Genomic DNA, 6,837 nt, shown 5'->3' on the forward strand with positions numbered 1-6,837 from the left:
CGAAGAGTGGCAGCTTTAAGCTATATTATTATTTGCATTTGCATACCTATTTGAAAGTTGATAGTAATTGTTATTATAATAACTGGATTTGCATCAGGAGAAACATGTATAGGTGTTTTTTTGTTTTTTTGTTTTGCCCTGCCTGACGTGGAAATGTACCGAATACTCAGTACATTTGAAAACAACTGTGAAAAAAAATCGCAAGTTGTTCTCGGGTGGGACTCGAACCCACGATCTCCAGATCACTAGCCTGGCATCATACCTCTAGACCACCGAGCTTGCGGCTGATGGCCACGGTTGAATTCGAGTCCAAGCGGGTACTGCAGTGTTGATAGTAATTGTTATTGTCGTAATGGAATAGACAATAACTGGATTTGCATCAGGAGAAACATGTATAGGTGTAATATTTTTGCCCTACCTGACGTGGAAATGTACCGAATACTCAGTACATTTGAAAACAACTGTGAAAAAATCGCAAGTTCTTCTCGGGTGGGACTCGAACCCACGATCTCCAGATCACTAGCCGGGCATATTAAAGTTTATGTCTATGCTTGTTGTTAAACATTTACATATTATGTTGTGGTAGACCTAATATATCTATTGTGGTCATGTAATAAAATATTGTTTAAAATGATTGTTCAAGGGAAGTACTGTCGTCAAATTTCTTACAGTACAGACTTTATATCAAACATGTAAATTATCAAATGTGAGTTAACAATCTGCTTTTAAAGTTTTTTTGGCAAAACGGCTCGTTACCCAACGTAAAAGTTTGGAGACCCACTTTTGGGTCGCGTCCCATAGTTTAAGAAGCGTGGATTTAGAACATAGAGCCATAGCTTAAAGTAAATATTCATTAGTTTGAATCTTGTAACACCTGGAATTGTTTTTAAGATTAAACAAATATAAACTCTACTCATTATTCCTCGTAACAGACTTAGTCTATGTAGGGCATTATGTGTATATAATTGTATTGAAAAAAGGGATTGACATTTATACCTATATGCCACAATTCACAACATTTTCTATTACCGGTCGTTGACTTTTGTACCTAAATTAGAATAAACACGACGTAAATTATTAACATTAGTTCCTAAAATGATAATCATGTAAACCGCCATCAACCAGTCAGATAATGCAAAAATATTTAATAGTATGCATTGGACATTAAGTCATTTTCCAGCAAGCGTAATATAATAAAATAACAACTAAGTTGCCGATGAGGGCAGAAATTATGAGCATCACCACAAGAAATCTTTACAAAAGGAAAATTGTGGCGAACATACCTAGCCGTGCTCATTACTCATCGCACGAAAGTGCGATGAGTAATCGTGCGATGAGTAATGCCACAACATCCAATTAAATGCCACAACATCCTACCAGGATACTCCTGGGTAGAGAGAGACAAACGTAGACAAAGTGCACTGCCCAAATACACAAGCATGAACAGGGAAAGATCCAGCGGGTAGACATGGGGTCCCGTGCACCCCCACCCGCCCCCCGTCAGTCCCACCCAAATATAAAGTCCCACCGAAATATAAAGGAAAGAAAGGAAAAAAGGAAGTCTACTCTTTTGTTGAGTGGCGGACCTAACAGTGGGTGAAATCCTCACTTTGTAGCACCCTCTTTCAAAAGGGCTTTGTTGATACATAACCGCATAATGTGTCTCTGACATCGACTGTAGGACATATATATCATATTAATCCAGGGGGATGGGGTGCCCAGCCGACCAGCAGGACCCCCCCCCCACCCCTACATTTGTAAAAGTATATATATTCAAAGTTTAAGTATCAATGAGTGCCATTCTAGTTCATCTGGAGGTGCTATAATCATCCTTTGCGACTCCAAGTATAGAATACAGAATATGTTCTTGATTAGACCTTGCGACACCCGTACAAGGAGGGAGACCAAAGGGAGAGGAGCGTAGCTCCCGTCGGGAAGAAAATAAATTGGTCGAGGAGGAACACTGCTTTGAAAAAGCATTTTTAACATCTGAAAGTGCAAATTGTGATCGTCTAGAGGGGCCTATTCATAAAATTTGCTCACTTCAGCCCAACTATGGTGGGCCTGAGATAACGGACTTGGTATATTTTGTCCATATCATTCTATTGTAAAAGGTGTTGACAATTATACATATGGCACAATGTACAGTAATTTACTACTAACAATCATTGGCCTATGTATCATATAGAACCTATTAAAATAAAAATGTCCTACAGTATATTAATATTTGATTAAGACATTTAAAACGGGCGGGAGAAACTAACATCCGCTTGACATTTATTGCATCTAGTCTACTGGGTACATTTGGTGAGATTATGAATTAATATCCTTTACTATTTGTGACAAAAAAAAATGTTGAAGTAACTGAATCATCATCATATTATCATCATTAGTTTGTAAGTAAACGTAATTTAGGATCATCAATCCGGGTCGATATCGTACAGTTGCTGCAAAATTAGTGTTTCTGTAGGCCTATATCTCACAAAATAATAACAATGTAATAACTGACGCACTTTGTAAAAAGTTCTGCCGCACTTTTTAATAACTGAGTTGTCGTACATTGTAAAAACTGTCAGGAGGGTGTCGGGTCTAAATCCAGAAGGGGTCCAATTTTATATTTCTCGTATGTCGGATTATTTAATTGTATGTCAGACCATGGGGATATGGCTCTAATTCTACTAGGTCCCCAGTCGGTCAGATCATCAATATGGTATGTAGGAGTGATCGGGTTCAAATCCTGAAGGTGTTCACTTTGATTTCCCTTTTTTTTAATTATATCATCGTTACGCCGATATATGGGATATGGCTCCAGTCCCAATCAGTGGCGGACCGTAGGGTAAATTGCAGGGTATGCTAGGTATTGGCATATCTAGGATGTACAAGGGGCCGCACGTCCTCCCCTACCCCTGAAAAAATATACTCGCCCATCCCCCAGTCGCACCCCCACACCACAAATCATGCTCAAGTAATTATATATCACCTCATATCACCTTATTTTGCGAGTTATCCCCTCATTATCACCGATCCCCCACTTTAGGCCTACCTTCCTAACACCATCAGCTCCCTTTCATTTCAAGACCCACCACTGATGCTAGGGCCTGCTAGTGATAGGAAAAGTTGGTAAGCGGCCTACTACTATGCAGAATCAGATTGCGTTCTATAGTCAAAATACAATGCATGTTATTTTTAATACCGGCATGGTTGTCTTCTCTACAAAATAATTCTTATTCTTGTATTTTAACAAATTTCAATTCAAATAATAATAATTAAAAGTTTTATCTATACCGGTCATATGCATGTAAATATATTTAATCTTTAATCGATTCAGATTAGGCTTATAAATAGAATACCCGATCGGCAGTGGGGGTCCCGATTTGTGAGAAGAGCATGCGCAAATACTCTTGGAAGCACTGCTTTCATTCCAGTGTTGAATTAGCTATTCTGTCGCCACCACACGGTTGTCACAATAGCAAATTTAAGCGTTGTAGGTTATGCTCTACTTCCATTGACTCACTGAATAAGTGATTGGCTGATATCGAAGACCAGCCATGCGGAAATTATAAGTACGATGCGATAGGCTCGACTGTGACTTATCCTAGGTACCAAAGTAGGCCAAACATTGAACAACTTTGCTATTCCAATGAATAGCATTCCACTCGAAAAAGGGTGTATATAGAAGATGATCCTGACTAGGAAATGATAAATAAAACGGAGAAAGTGCATACCTTGCTTGCCTTGATGGTTCGCCACCGGTCCCAATTGACCCCATCCATTGCAGATTCCGAACCGTATGACGGAGGTCACGGGTTAAAATCCCAAAGAGGTACAATTTGATTTCCCTCTTATTTCGTACTATATTGTGACGATACGTCCGTGCGAGCAATGCTTTGCACTGTTTATTATTATGTGTGGGTAGCGCCCTCTCCAGGGGGAGTTCCTGAGAGACGGAAAGATGGACGACGATGTGATGAGTGCTCGTTCTGATGTTACATTGTTACTCATGGTATGTTGGAACCCAATAAACTTGTTCGTAATGTTGGAAATGATAACCGAGTCCTCTCGTATTTTGAGTTAGTCCCCAAGTGTGTGCGATAGTACGAGAGACACGCCACAATATCATTGTTACGTTGATGGGAGTATGGCTCCAACTGTAGTCAATCGATCAGAGCTTCCACATAGAATGTCGGAGGAATCGGTTAGAACTTCCGAAAAGTATGATGGAGGTTCCGGGTTCAAATCACAAAGAAATCAACTTTCATTTTCTTATTTCCTATTAAATCACCGTTACGTTGATATAGGGTATGGTTGCAATTCTATTGGACCCCCATAACTCAGTCGGTCAGAGTATTTACAACGCATGACAGACGAAGGTCCCTGGTTCAAATCCCAAAGAGGTCCAATTTGATTTTCCTCTTATTTCCTATTATATTATCGTTACATTTATGTGATATGGCTCCAATTCTACTGGACCCTATAACTCAGTCGGTTAGTGCATCCACGTATGCTGGCGGACTCGGGTTCAAATCCTGAGGAGTCGAATTTGATTTGTTGGATTTAACTGAATTTGTTCGATAGATCCGGGTCTGTCGATTAATTGACCGCATTTAATAATTGCGAGCTTCTACTGTTTGTCCAATCATTAACCAGTAAATAATGAGAATATAATCGACATTAAATCTGTAATCTTCATCCACGTCATGGTTTATGTCCACTTCACTTCTAAAGCGGGTTCTGAAGATAATGATAAACTGAATGTTGCCTTATTAAAACGACTAACATAAAACAATAACTGAACTGCATAATTATGATACGTATAACATTGACTATATGCATGGTTTAAACATGTCATAAGGGCAGGCCCGTATCCAGGGCGGGGGGGGGGGGGGGGGGGGACCCCCACCCCCAAAATCGAAAAACGTCCACTAATTATAACCAAAAAAAAGTGACCTTGTTCCCAGAATCATAAAATGAATCACATAACTGTACAGTATTAAGATTGTATGAATGTACAAATGAGTTACAATAAGAATACTAGAGCGCTGACTCCACACGCGCAATCTTTTGTACTGTCAGCAACATAACACAACAAACATACACACGTTATATGCACGTTATCGTAATGGTTACGAATTGATACAGTAGAAACAATTTGCTTGTTTCTCCATGTCCTCCAGTGGTAATTTTTTGATAGGCCCTATCGCTGTGTTCACGGACATATAGAGATTTACATGATAAAATGCCTTCAAATTAGTCTACTAGGACGTAAGAAAGCAAATTTTCCGGGCCCTTCGGCCCCTGGACCCTGACCGGGGGCCCTGGCTGGCCCCCTGGCCCCCAGCCTGGTTGCTCGCTGCATTCGCAAAACGCACCCCCCCCCCGCATTCAAAAAGCTGGATACGGGCCTGATAAGCGTATGCCACCTTCTGTACTTAGCAGATCATTATCAGGTGAATAACATACATGAATAATTGAAAGAGTACTGTGCTACAACAATATTGTAAACACTAACTAATTTACAACATAAGAAAGAGATATATAAATAGCAAATGTCTTAAATTATGGGTAGGTCTAATAATATAGTAGAGTTAAAGCCATATCCCCATCGTCGGACAACAAATTATATAATTCGAGAAATATCAACTTGGACTCCTTCTGGATTTGGACTTGAAACCCTCCAATCCTATTTGCCCTGGGTGGGGTCTATTGGGGTTGGAGCCAGGTTCTGAGGTTCCTTTTTCGAGAGTACTGTCGGGGCCCTGACTCATAAATTAGCAATTACTACTCTTACTGAAGAAATCCATACGAATACGATCCCTCTCTGAACATCATTCCGGGCGCGAACCCATTTATGAAATTAAGTATTGTACAACTTATATAAAGTAATGATCCACCGGGCACCATCCAGGATCTTTGTCTTCGGGGCAGCAATATTGATTACTGAAATATTATTATATACCGCATATAATATTTTTACTAAATTAATATATGCCATATATATGTGCTCCCATCGGACATTATTTCCAAGTCTAGGTTATTTATGGAAATAAAAGTACCAATATAATCAGGCCCGTACGCAGGAGAGGGGAGGGGGGAGGGGTTGCGAAATTACAAAAGGTCCACATTTCTCGGCGTAGAAAAATCCATCCACCAAAAATGCTCGACCAATCAGTGCAGTTTTTTAGGACTGCCTCTAATTTGTCGTACAAGCAAGGCCTTCTAACTGTACTTAGTCCTATAAGCTTTTTGAGTAATTTTAGAGTTTTTTCAATAACTCGCCACGTACAAAACTCATCTTTTCTCTCTATATAGGTTTCACTATAATTATCTTTATTCCCGTTTAAGCCTGTGAGTGCCATTTCCGGCCATAGAGGTGCCATAATCATAAATTTTCTTTTCCTCAACCCCAGCCAGGTGGGGTCGGCTGAGGTGGGTGGACCCTGTCAATATTTCTGTGAAAGTCCCTCCCTGGACCCCCTCTATTTCGAATTCCTGAATCCGCCCCAGCCGGCCCCATACAGTAGGCTATGTTAAAGTCCGTATCTGGCCCGGAGGAGTTTGGACGTATTCGCTTAAAAAACAACAACAAAGTGAAATATTGCTTTCCCTATCCTGTTCCCAATCAGATCAGTATAGGTCTATGTGTGTGTCCAATTTGTAGGGATTTATTTTACTTCGACCTCGATATATTTATGATTCTTAAAATTTTAATCATTAATCAACGTTAACCCGTAGTATATTTAATGACATTTCCACAGTGTTTTTAATTAGATTGATTTAATTTTGTATAAATCAGTTTCCTTAATATATCAAAGTTTAAATAGTCTCCCAGGACTAAAT

General features: G+C 39.7%; 1 non-coding gene across 1 annotated transcript; it reads right to left on the minus strand.

Annotated features, from left to right (window-relative positions):
- Positions 1 to 206: 206 nt before the first annotated feature.
- Trnat-agu lies at positions 207 to 278 on the minus strand. Its single transcript has one exon. It is a non-coding gene; the product is annotated as a tRNA-Thr (tRNA).
- Between the last annotated feature and the right edge of the window lie 6,559 nt (positions 279 to 6,837).

The sequence above is a fragment of the Anneissia japonica genome, unplaced genomic scaffold (genome assembly GCF_011630105.1).
Source record: "Anneissia japonica isolate Jap-2015-1 unplaced genomic scaffold, ASM1163010v1 scaffold21211_len11618_cov88, whole genome shotgun sequence".
Taxonomy (NCBI): Eukaryota; Metazoa; Echinodermata; class Crinoidea; order Comatulida; family Comatulidae; genus Anneissia; species Anneissia japonica.